A 13,309-nucleotide genomic window follows, 5' to 3' on the forward strand; every position below is an offset into this window, starting at 1 on the left:
ATATAGATCAGACCAAAATAAGGGACAAATGAGGAGGAAAGAGGGACTTTGTTCCGAATCAGGGACAGTTCCTTTGAAATCAGGGACAGACCCTTCGAAATCAGGGACAGTTCCTTTAAAATCAGGGACAGATCTTTTGAAATCAGGGACAGTTCCTTTGAAATCAGGGACAGATCCTTTGAAATCAGGGACAGTTCCTTTGAAATCAAAGACAGATCCTTTGAAATCAGGGACAGTTCCTTTGAAATCAGGGACAGATCCTTTGAAATCAGGGACAGTTCCTTTGAAATCAGGGACAGATCCTTTGAAATCAGGGACAGTTCCTTTGAAATCAGGGACAGATCCTTTGAAATCAGGGACAGTTCCTTTGAAATCAAGGACAGATCCTTTGAAATCAGGGACAGTTCATTTGAAATCAGGGACAGTTCCTTTGAAATCAGGGATAAGTCCTTTGAAATCAGGGACAGTTCCTTTGAAATCAGGGACAGTTCATTTGAAATCAAGGACAGATCCTTTGAAATCAAGGACAGATCCTTTGAAATCAGGGACAGTTCCTTTGAAATCAAGGACAGATCCTTTGAAATCAGGGACAGATCCTTTGAAATCAGGGACAGTTCCTTTGAAATCAGGGGCAGATCCTTTGAAATCAGGGACAGGTCCTTTGAAATCAGGGGCAGTTCCTTTTAAATCAGGGACAGTTCATTTGAAATCGGGGACAGATCCTTTGAAATCAGGGACAGATCCTTTGAAATTAGGGACAGTTCCTTTGAAATCAGGGACAGATCCTTTGAAATCAGGGACAGTTGGGAGCCTTGTAAACGTCCAATTAACGGCTGTTGTTTACATGAGGCTTAATAGGTAGACCTTTCTTTTAGATGCAAGGTCCTAGATGGCAGATTGTGTAACAGCAAGCTATGGCAATTGTTTTTGAAACAAGAAACGTTATCTGTAACTAATGAAAACCACTCCTATCCCTTGAAATAAATAGGTAAGCATGCAATGATCGTCTGATGTATGAGCTAAGTGCCAAAGAATGCCTCCGTGACGCCAACGTGACGCCACACCATCGCACAGGAGACTCCGGTAACCAGGGCGCCCTAACTTCACGCCCAATGATGTCACAGCCGGAAGTTCGTGTAAGATGGCTACAGGAAGCAGGAAGTAGGGAGCGGAAACCTGGGGTACACGGCTGGAAGACCGGAAGAATAATCAGTAATAGAAAAAAAAAAAGTTGTAAACAAAAAAGAAAAAATCCCGGCAGAGTTTGTCCATGAGCGGAGGGCCATGTTAAGGGGGGTTTAGACTGGCGGCCCCGGTGGAAGAGTTCGGTGTGAGGGGGAGCCGCGGCGCTGCTGTCCCGGAAGTCAGAGGCGACGATTGTGGTAAGAAAAATTGGGGAAGCAGCTGTCCTGACGGGGCAGGGTGGGCTACAAGAGCTGTGTGTGAGGGCAGGCTGGGGCTTGTGGTGCCACAACACGTCTAAGGTTCTCCAGGCTGTGGAGGAAGCTATGGAAGAGGATGTGGCAGGGCGCTGCTCTTCTATAAACTGTATTATGGACAGACCCCACATGTCATTCTCTATGGTGTGCTTTCCATGACAGGGCCAGGAAGTGGAAGGGGATTAAAAGTAGATAGAAATCCAACAACAAACCTGACATCCATCAAAGTTCTATTCTGTGGGGAAAAAAGACAATTTTTTATTTTGGGTACAGTGTCGCACGACCACACAATTGTCAGCTAAAGCAGTATCGCGAAAAAATAGCCTGGTCCTTGTTTAAAGCAGATCTTCAGGCTACCTTGTTAAATGGTCTCTTCTCCCCCTCCAATGCCCTCCTGCTCACCAGAGTGCCACCATACTGGCTCATGCGTACTCTGCCCCATGGCACATCCACGGGCAGAGACAGGGAAGGGATTCAGCTTCCCTATTCGTGGTTGTGATGGAGGTGTGGGTGAGACACTAGGGTTGCCCCCTTATCCCTTTAAAACCAAACACATATTAATTCCGCAAGATCTGTGGCTGTTTAACCACTTGCCTACAGGGCACTTTCACCCCCTTCCTGCCCAGGCCAATTTTCAGCTTTCAGTGCTCTCATACTTTGAATGACAATTGCGCGGTCATGCAACACTGTACACGTATGATATTGTTATCATTTTTTTCACACAAAGAGAGCTTTCTTTTGGTGGTATTTAGTCACCTCTAGGTTGTTACAACAAAAAAGAAAAAAGATAGAAAAAAAAAGTGTTCCTTATTTTCTTTGAGTAAATTTTGAAAATAAATAATTTTTCTGCTGCACTGATGGGCACTGATAGGCTGCACTGATGAGGTGGCACTTATGGGCACTGATGAGGTGGCACTGATGAGGAGGTACTAATATGCCGCACTGACAGACACTAATGGGCAGCACCATCAGTGCCCACAATCAGTGCCCATCAGTGCCTAGATGAGCAGGCACTGATGGACACTAATGGGCAGCACCATCAGTGCCCACAATCAGTGCCCATAGTGCTGCCAGTCAGTTCCCATCAGTGCCTAGATGAGCAGGCACTGATGGACACTAATGGGCAGCACAATCAGTGCCCATAGTGCTGCCAGCCAGTTCCCATCAGTGCCTAGATGAGCAGGCACTGATGGACACTAATGGGCAGCACCATCAGTGCCCACAATCAGTGCCCATAGTGCTGCCAGCCAGTTCCCATCAGTGCCTAGATGAGCAGGCACTGACTAGCAGCACTGATTGTGGGCATTGATGGCGGGCAGTAATTGGCACTTTATTTACATTTTGTGTAATCAGGGTACAGGTGATCAGTGCTCTGATTACTTGTTTCCCCTATTAGGAGGAGCCGCTGATCAGCTCTCCTCGCCTCACACACTGACAGTGTGAGCCGAGGAGAGCCGAATAACGGCACTTCCTCATTTACATGTCACCACCGATCACATGGGTAAAGAGTCATGTCATTGACTCTTTATTGAGATCGGGGTTGCGCCGTGTCCTAGCAACCCGGCACGGCCACGATCCCTGCTCCGCGCGCCCCCGGGGGTGTGCGAGAGAGGCTGTTCTGGTGCGCCATCATATGACGGCGTCCCAGAACAATAGCTTCACCGCTCCACCATCATTTGACGGCGGGCGGGTAGCAAGTGGTTAAGGAAGTACAGCCAAAACTCGTTTTGCTGTACTTCTATGGATTACAGCAAAGCAGTTAGTGTTTTCACTCCTGTGACAGGTTTTTAGCAGAGAGGGGGCTGAAGTCTGCACTCTGCTGACGTCACAGAAGTCGGTCCAGGCTCCGTGCCATCACAAGCACAGAGTTGGGATCTGCTAAATCCGTGGACCGATGCCCAGCGAGCCGCTGAGAGACTGAACTGGCCACTCCGTCCTCTCCAAAGCTCAGCTCTCCAGTGAGCTAGGAGGGGGGCAGAGCAGAGAGCCGGTGACTGACAGTCAGCAGCTCTCTGCTCATAGAGCTGTGAGAACCAATCGATTGGCGGTGTTCAATCGCCCGGTTCTCAGTGTAGAGGCGCCGGGGGACAGATGCTACATCCATATAGGTAAAAATAAATCAACAGAAACCCACACATCTCTATTTATTTATTTATTTTTTTATAAGGCCTCATGTACACTGCTACTTGTAAACCGACGTTTAGGAGCAGTTGGGAGTTTTTTTCAGAAGCTCCTGAACCCACCTCTATGTTATCTTATCTGTTCATGTACACAGGGTCGTTCACCGTCATTTACAGGCAGTTGAGTTCAGTGTCGTTTTTTGGAAAGCAATTATTTGCGTTCAGGATGTTCAGAACGTGTGTCTACCGGCGTTTCAAACGCAAAACTCGACCGAACGCGATCACCCGCGTTTAGCGCTTGCGTTTTTACTGTTTAAAGGAGAATGATTTTTTGATCTCTAAAAACGGATCTGAGCGCAAACGCCCGCTAAATGCCGCTAAACGCGGCTGCAAACGCGACACAACAGAAGTTTTAAACGTCCTTTACATAGCTGTTAAATTCCAGCGTTCAAAGGACTTTTAAAAACGTCCCGTGTACATGTAGCCTAATTCTTTATTTAAAGGTATGCCAAACAAACAGGGATATCAACGAGACATAGCATTGGAGCAGAAATGATTGCCATCCGCAGTATATAGCAATACCTGAACCTAAATGGTCCGTGGAGCATTCATTGTATATCTTTCCAGCAGATATGGCACATGTATAATGTAAAAGATAGCCTAAGCAGCTACTAATAAGAATGTCTCTTGCCATGTCACACAAAATGAAAGGAACACACATCTCTTTTAAGGTTGTAATTAAACTCACTTATTGCCTTATCTGCATTAAATTTGCCTCAGAACCTGTGTAAATATTATGTATTCGGTTTTAAAGGGATGAGGTTGCAACCTCAGACAGAGAGCAGGAGTGATTACAAGGCTCTTTATTGAAAGGTTGGGGCTGGCAAAGAGTAAAGATGGGAAGGGGTCGGAGCAAACTAGCATAGCAAGGGTAGGTCCACATCGCAAGTGTCTGGGCACCTGACAAGTGTGGACAGGGGGTCAGCGGTACAGCTGGGGGTCAAGTTCTTGGCACAGGGCAACCTTTCCCATACACAGAGCTGAGGCTGACAATCATAGGTTGTGTGCTGAAGATCCTTTCACTGTCACCTTTTTTTTCTCTTGGTGTCAGGAAAACTTGTCAGAAGTGACTCCTACAGATACAGTGTTTCCCTTACAAAACCCTTATTGCTCAGGACTGAGACAAGTACACACTATAGAGGGATATGCTTTGTTCATATTTTATGTCTGAGGTTTAAAACCACTTTAAGCCTTTTCTATTAAAGGGTAACAGTGCTCTGCCTTTGTCCCCCAACTATGCTACTACGTTGTCACCCTGTCACATGGGTTTTTGACAGGGATGTCAAATGCCAGTCTTAAAGTGAAACTAAAGTTAAAAAAATTGTGAACACGCAGGGGCTTTATTGCAGAAGTGACATGCAGTGTCTCTTCTGCAAACAAAATCCACTTACCTGCTTGTTTACAGTCTTCTTTAGAATGTACACTGAGATGCACAGCAGTTATGTCATCGCTTGCTGGCCAATCAGTGCAGCTGAAAACCAGCACCATAAAAAAAAGAGAAGATGCTGGCAAAGGACTTTGGAACTAAGGTAAGTATTTTTACCTTCAGTTCTGTTTTCGCATGCATTACATGCATGCATAGACTAGTGTTGTCACCATTGGGAAACCTTCCCTTTGTTTACGCCGGAACCCCTGTGTTTAGTGTGCATTTACATCTGTAATGTGTTTATTTTTTCTTTCTTTTACTATTTATTTTTTAAAATGCATTGCATGTACATGCATCGGTGGTGCATTTTCTTGTGTATGCTTTCGTACTGTGTTTAAACACACAGCTGACTGCATGCAGTGTAAATGAGCCCCTAGAAATGCCATGCAGCCATCACTGGAGTACAGTATGGAAGTGGATGGAAGTGGAGATCAGCATTACTGTTTTGCTGGGGAAAAAACCTTTTTTTTTTTTTTTTTTTTTTTAAAGAAGTCAATTGTTTATGATATACACTGTAATTTCGCAAGCTAATCGTCATTCAGTTAGTTATTTTTTTGTAAGTTTTCCTAATGGTGACAACAGTGAACCATACCTGTGTAATATGTGTTAAACAGCCATTTGTAGTCTCTGTGTAGTCCATATGACAGGGTGACTGCACAGGTGAACAAGTAGGAGACTGGGACAGAGAGTTTTTGTCCTATAGCAGTATCTGAACAAGGACCTTCATATAAGAATCACCAGTTATTGGTTTCAAAAGTCTGAAAACAACTCCTGCTGGAGGTAATTTTGTAGGGCTCTGGCAGTGCTCATCCTGTTCCTCCTTGCACAAAGGCCCTGTCCAGCTCTCCTAGAGTACCTTCCTGTCTCCAGGAATCTCCTCCATGCTCCTGAGACTGTGGTGGGAGACACAGTAAACCTTCTGGCAATGGTACGTATTGATGTACCATCCTGGAGGAATTGGACTGCCTGTGCAACCTCTATAGGGTCCAGGTAACGCCTCATGCTACCAGAAGTGACACTGACCCTAGCCAAATGCAAAACTAGTGAAAAACAGTCAGAAAAGATGAGTAGGAAAAGAAAAATGTTAGTGGCCTCCTCCACTTGCAAACTTTCATTAACACCGAAGCAGTTGAAACTGATTAACGATCCCCTCTGCTACTTAACTGACCAGATCAATATCCCAGGAGTTTAATTGACTTGGTGCTATACTCTGATTAAAAAGTGTTCCTTTAATTTTTTTGAGCAGTGTATCTCTTGATAATTACAGAGCTAGGGGATAAGCTGCACCTGCTCAATTTGGTGTATATTTTTTCTTTTTCAAGGGAGAGTGCATGTGATCAGCACAGGGCCAATCAGCACTGCTCAGACAGAAGGTCAGGGGTCCTGCATTCTCATAGGGCAATCATGGGAAAATGAAAACTCCTAAACTTTAACCAGACACACTTAGAAGTCACAAGGCTGTTGTAACCGCTGATGGAAAAAAACGTATTTAGCAGTTTTAATTTACTACAATATTTGCATTTCCATTTTCTGTGTGAGACCAAATCTAGTGAATGCAGGGTCCTGGGCTTAGTAACACTTTAACTGCTTTCCAAAACAGTTACATTAAAGACATGGTAACTGTCACAGTTGCTTGTGCTTTTAACCGAACCGTGAAGCCATTAAATGGCTGGTGTCATAACTGATCACATATGCAGCACCATGGCTGCTGCAGATCAAACTTGAAGCTAAGATGGCAGCTTCCTCTGCTGTCATAAGTTACTGGCTGTGCATTTTCGTTCACATTTCTAGTAATGATTGTTTACTTAGTATGCAGTAAGTGCCACTTTATTACTAGATGTCCTTTTGGGGCCCAATTGGGTTTACAAGATATTACTTCCTTTTGCTGTTCGAAAAAGGTTTACGAAAATATTATTTAAAATCCTCCAAGAAGTACATTTCGTGGCTGCTTTAAAATCTTGGCCTGTACGGAGTCACTCAGAATTCAGTAATGATTCCATCCCTTATAGAACAATTAAGTATTTGCTTATCAAGATATTGATTTATAGAAAAGGGCCTAAAAGCTGTATTAACCCCGTAAACACAAATGCAGTATGTTACAGCTTGCCAATTGTAAGATGTGGTGGCTGCATTATTTATTTATTTTTTGGGCATTTTTACCTGAGGAAATGGCCTGGAATTCTCCTTGCTGTGCCATTGTATTCTGACAGCGAGACTCCACTGTCAGAATACACTGATCAATGGCTGCAGCTGGATGATTGACAAATATTTTCCATTTGTTCCATTGAAAAACAGGAGCAGAAATGGCCAAAGAAGGATTGACATTTTGCCGGTCCCTGCTGAGCTAGCTAATTTTTCTTTTTCTTTTTTTTATTCAAACGAAAGTTTTAGCTATGGGCAGCTTTAGTCTGGTTTTTGTCAACCTTTTTTTTAACAAAACAAAAGCTGTCTGGACAAAGTAGCAGTTAGAGAATTGAGACAAACTATTTAACACTAAGGCCTCTTTCACACGAACGATCCGATCAGATCCGCCTGTCAGTTTTTTAGGCAGACCTGATCGGATCCTCCATGCATCCCTATAGGGCAGCGGATGTCAGCGGAGACATGTCCACTGACACCCACTGCCATCCGCATCTGATCTTGTCCGTGAAATCCAGACAGATGGAAACCCTATTTTCCATCCGTCCAGGGGATCGGATCAGATGAGAGCGGACAGGCGGTCCGCTCTCATCCGATTCCCCCATAGAGATGTATGGGGCTCTGACACCTCCCTCTCTGCACACAGAGCGGAGAGGGAGCTGTCACCTTCCTGCTCAGCAGGGATCGGCGGATCAATCCCCGCTGAGCAGAGAACGGTCCGCACCGCACAGCGGACCATGTGAAAGGACCCTTACTGGGGTGCTTATGATGGCCTGTTTTTAGTCTTTTATTTAAAACCTTTATGCCAAACGAAAAAAGCTGCTGCAGCTGTTAAAAAAGGGTTATGCAGGCCATACATAGGTCGAATGCTGAACACATTTTCTGTAGAAAATCCAGAAATTTGTACATTTTGTAACTCGATGGTGCCACCATTGATTTTGAAATTCAACCAACCAAGCCTTCAATTTTCCCCTCATGTTGCTACAGAAAAGATTTTTCATGGCCAGGAATCTTTTTTTTTTTTCTGGGAATTTTCTTTTCTTGCGCTCATGCACATTTCTTTTTCGATTACATCAAATCACTCAAATTTCAATGGCCGCAGGAAAATCGTCCGTTGCTGCAGCCCACTAATGGTGCGAAATTAGAACAAAAATTCTTAGTTACGATTTTCTGAAGAGAATTTTTTTGGGATTTGACGCATGTTTGGCTGGCTTAAGCTAAAGGTTGGTTTTAATTTTGTTAGTTATGTAAAGTATAAATTTGCTAGTGCATCTAACACTGCCACAGTTTGACAATGTTGCTGTCCAAAGTTGTCTCCATTGCTCCTCCATCCAGAGTGGAGACACCCAGGGCGGATCACAAGCCATCACATTTAAAGTATACAGTGCCTTGAAAAAGTATTCTTACCCCCATTTTGCCATGTGCCAACAAAAAACATAAATGTATTTAATTATGTGATAGACCAACACAAAGTGGTAGGGATGCACCGAAATGAAATTTTTGGGCCGAAAACCGAAACCGAATATGCAGGATGCCCTTGGCCGAAAACTGAAACCGAAAATTACTTTTTCCCCCAAAAAAATTTAAAATGGATAGAACAGGGGCATACACCAAAAACAGGCAGCGACGTACACCTGTCGCTGCCACCCTGTCACGGTATATGTACTGTGACGGGTTGGCAAGAGGTTAATTTAATTACCAATGGTATTTGTATTATGAAGCATGAGGGGTTAATGTATTGTCACTGCTGGTCACTCATCTATTAGTGACCGACCAATGGCAGGTAATTAACCCCTTTGTGCTGCCTTAGTGCAACCAGTGTTAATTAACACTGACACTGGTTGCACTAATGCAGCACAAAAGGGTTAATTACCTGCCACTGGTCGGTCACTAATAGATGAGTGACCTGCAGTGACAATACATTAACCCCCTCATGCTGCATAATACTAATATCATTGGTAAGCTGCCTCAGCTCCCCCCCACCCCCACTGCCTCATCTCCCCCCCCACCCCCACTGCCTCAGCGTCCTCCTCCTCGCGTGTCCTGCATTCAAAAGTCCCGCCTCTGGCCGGCGGCACTGCCTCTCAATGACGTCCCTACTACGATCTGTGCATTATGAATGGACATACCAGGCAGCGGGGCGGGGCGAGCGGCCGCTATAGAGAGAACTAATGTGATCCTTCACTGTCAGCTCAGCACGTCTATGTGTGAATGATAACAGAACTGACCTGACACCGGGCGGGGGGGCGGCCGCTATAGAGAGAACTAATGTGAGCCATCCCTGTCAGCTCAGCCGGACTTTGTGTGAATGAGAACAGAACTGAGCTGACACCCCGCGGGGGGGGGCGGGCGGAGCGGCCGCTATTAGCTGTAACTATGTGAGAGCTTCACTTCCTTGTCAGCGGAGATACATGCCTGTCAAGGAAGTGAAGCTCTCACATAGTTACAGCTAATAGCGGCCGCTCCGTCCGCCCCCCCGCCCGGTGTCAGCTCAGTTCTGTTCTCATTCACACATAGTCCGGCTGAGCTGACAGGGATGGCTCACATTAGTTCTCTCTATAGCGGCCGCTCCGCCCGCCCCCCCGCCCGGTGTCAGGTCAGTTCTTTTATCATTCACACATAGACATGCTGAGCTGACAGTGAAGGATCACATTAGTTCTCTCTATAGCGGCCGCTCGCCCCGCCCCCCCGCCTGGTATGTCCATTCATAATGCACAGATCGTAGTAGGGACGTCATTAAGAGGCGGACGGCCGGCCAGAGGCGGGACTTTTAAAACCTGCCCTGCGCTGCGCTGCACCCTCCTTCCCCACGGCGGCCATATTTATTTTCGGCAATGTTAACCCATTTTCGGCCGATAATTTCGGTGGCCGAAATTTCGGTGCATCCCTACAAAGTGGCACATAATTGTGAAGAAGAAGGAAAATGATAAATGGTTTTCAAAATTTTTTACAAGTAAATATGTGAAAAGTGTGGCCTGCATTTGTATTCACTACTTTGTAGAACCACTTTTCGCTGCACTTACAGCTGAAAGTCTTTTTGGGGATGTCTCTACCAGTTTTGCACATCTAGAGAGTGAATTTTTTGCCTGTCCTTTGTGAAATAGCTCAAGCTCGATCAGATTGGATGGAGAGCATCTGTGAATGGCAATTTTCAAGTCTTGCCACTGATTCTCAATTGGATTTAGGTCTGGACTTTGACTGGGCCATTCTAACACATGAATATGCTTTGATCTAAACCATTCTATTGTAGCTCTGGTTGTATGTTTAGGGTTGTTGTCCTGCTGGAAGGCGAACCTCCGCTTCTATAAAGGCCAGATTTGTGGAGTGCATGACTAATACTTGTCCTGTGGACAGATTCTCCCATCCAAGCTGTGGATCTCTGCAGCTCCTCCAGAATTACCATGGGCCTCTTGGCTGCTTCTCTGATTAATGCTCTCCTTGCCCGGCCTGTCAGTTTAGATGGACAGCCATGTCTTGGTAGGTTTGCAGTTGTGCCATACTCTTTCCATTTTCGGATGATGAATTGAACAGTGCTTCGTGAGCTTTGCAAAGCTTGGGATATTTTTATTTTTTTTTAGAACCTAACCCTGTTTAAAACTTCACAACTTTATCCCTAACCTGTCTGGTATGTTCCTTGGCCTTCATGATGCTGTTTGTTCACTAAGGTTCTCTAACAAACCTCTGAGGGCTTTACAGAACAGCTGTATTTATACTGAGATTAAATTACACACAGGTGGACTTTTTTTTACCAATTAGGTAACTTCTGAAGGTAATTGGTTCCACTAGATTTTAGTTAGGGGTATCGGAGTAAAGGGGGCTGAATACAAATGCACACCATACTTTTCAGATATTTGTAAAACATTTTGAAAACAATTTATCATTTTTCTTTTACTTCACAATTGTGTGCCACTTTGTGTTGGTCTATCGTTTACAATCCCAGTTAAAAACCTATACGTTTTTGGTTGTAAAATGACAAAATGTGGAAAATTTCAAGGGGTGTGAATACTTTTTCAAGGCACTGTATGCAAAACCACTGTACAGAGCAGATAAGTATAGCATGTTTTTTTTTTTAACCACGTAAGCCCCGGAGGATTTGGCTGCTCAAAGACCAGGGCCTATTTTGCGATTCGGCACTGCGTGACTTTAACGGACAATTGCGCGGTCGTGCGACGCTGTACCCAAATAAAATTGACGTCCTTTTTTTCCTACAAACAGAGCTTTCTTTTGGTGGTATTTGATCACCTGTGCGATTTTTACTTTTTGCGCCATAAACAAAAGAGCGACCATTTTAAAAAAAATAACAATATTTTTAAAACATTTTTTTATATGAAATTCCCCAAAAAAAAATTTAAACAAAATTTGTTAACATTTTAGGCCAATTTGCTTTCTGCTACATATTTTTGGTAAATAAAATCACAATAAGCGTATTTTGATTGGTTTGCGCAAAAGTTATTGCGTTTACTAACTACGGGAAAGATTTATGTCATTTTTATTGTTTTTTTTTTAACTAGTAATGGCGGCGAGGACATTGGAGCCGCCGGTCACTCGCGCGGGGATGGCCGTGAACGAGCGGGGGCGGGAGCGCGCCTCCGGCGGCGCGTGCTCGCCCCCTACAGGCTCCTGGGCGAGCGACGTAGTACTACATCGCTTTGCCCAGGAGGAGCTGACTGCCGCAGTAATTATACTGTGGGCAGTCGGCAAGTGGTTAATGAACCTTAAGTGCCGGTTCACACTGGTGCGATGCGGGCACCCGACTCGCTCACACTGCCTTATTCTATGCTGGAAATGTCAATACAAAGTTAAAGCCATCCGCAGATCAGTTTGCATATCGCAGTGCAAACTATCAATTCAGACAGGAAACAGATCGCATGGGTGTGAACACCCATGCAATCCGATTCTGGTGAGTACCAAAAAAAGGGTCCTGCACGACTTTGGTCTGAATGTGATGCGAATTCAGCCATACAGTTTGTATGGCTGAATTTGCATCGCACAGAAATCGCATGTGATCTCTGTGTGTAGTATAGTTCTTTTCCATGACTATTATAATTTAAAAAATAATAATTAGAAGAAAAATACAAGCATTTGCTACTCACCAGCAAATGCATTGGCAAATCGGTGAATGTTTCATGTGATTTATTTATTTTTTTTTTTTTAGGACAGTGATGGATCATAAACCCCCATGAAGTATATGTTCAACCAAAACATTTTTTCTTAGTTTTAGATAGTGCGGAAGAATTGGAAGCCTTAGGACCCATTCACACCTGAGCTATTTTCTGCTTGTAGCTCTAAAATTCTCAACAAGCCAAATCCCATTACACGGCCCCTGTTCACATCTGAGCATTCTGTTGCCTGAAGCAAAACACCTGTCGCTAAAATGAGCTATGATTAAGCCCTAAGTGAGAGTGAAACGCGTTAGCTGGTGATGCTGTTCCCCTCTATTTGTGTGTTTGAACATGTTTTTATGGACTTGCTGAAGTAAAGGTGATTTTGCTGGACCTCCCGCCCACCAGAATTCTTTTTTGCTGCACCTGGTCTGTGTGTTAGTGGAGATGGAAGACTAACCTAAAGCGGTTTTCACACACATCTACGCTCAAAGAAATACATGAGCTTGTTTTTGGCCCCATAGACTTCAATAGAAATGTCTGACTTGAGCGTTTTACAAGTGTTTTTTCGCTCGGTTTCTGCTCATACAGCAGCTCTTCACTCCTAATTTCCTCTCCCTCTCCTTCCCCTAGTGTTTTCTATTGGCTAAACAAAAGCACCTTAAGCTGTAAAACACTTGGAATAGGCTCCTAAAGTGCTGTAAATACAATTGTAAAAAGCTGCAAAAACACTTAACGCCCAAAAAACTCCAGTAAATTGCTACACTCAGATGTGCATGGAGCCTTAAGCCTAGTACACACGCAACGATTTTCCGCCGACCGGTCGTCCGTCTTTTGTCCAGAGTTGTGTTTTGTTGGTTGGAATGTGCCTAGACTGCACACGATTTTTCCCGCCCGACAAAATTCTACTTCAGAAGTGATGTCATGTGTTGGTTTGCTTTCTTTGTGTTCTCTGAGCAAGTCTAGGCATGCTCATAACATTTTTCCCTGTCGAAATCTGTACTGACTGCACGAAAATCGTCC

The 13,309-nt window shown here is 44.4% G+C and overlaps 1 protein-coding gene across 2 annotated transcripts in view; it reads left to right on the top strand.

Moving 5' to 3' along the window:
• Window positions 1–1,128: 1,128 nt before the first annotated feature.
• SBNO2 (strawberry notch homolog 2) overlaps window positions 1,129–13,309 on the top strand; it is a 197,775-nt gene continuing 185,594 nt past the window's right edge. The window contains exon 1 of one of the 2 annotated variants that reach the window (XM_082264661.1): window positions 1,129–1,382. The gene's annotated coding sequence lies outside the window, so the exon portion shown is untranslated. The remainder of the gene's footprint in view (window positions 1,383–13,309) is intronic. The other variant, XM_082264662.1, reaches the window with a different exon arrangement.

The sequence above is a fragment of the Pelophylax lessonae genome (genome assembly GCF_965119305.1).
Source record: "Pelophylax lessonae genome assembly, chromosome: 1".
Classification (NCBI taxonomy): domain Eukaryota; kingdom Metazoa; phylum Chordata; class Amphibia; order Anura; family Ranidae; genus Pelophylax; species Pelophylax lessonae.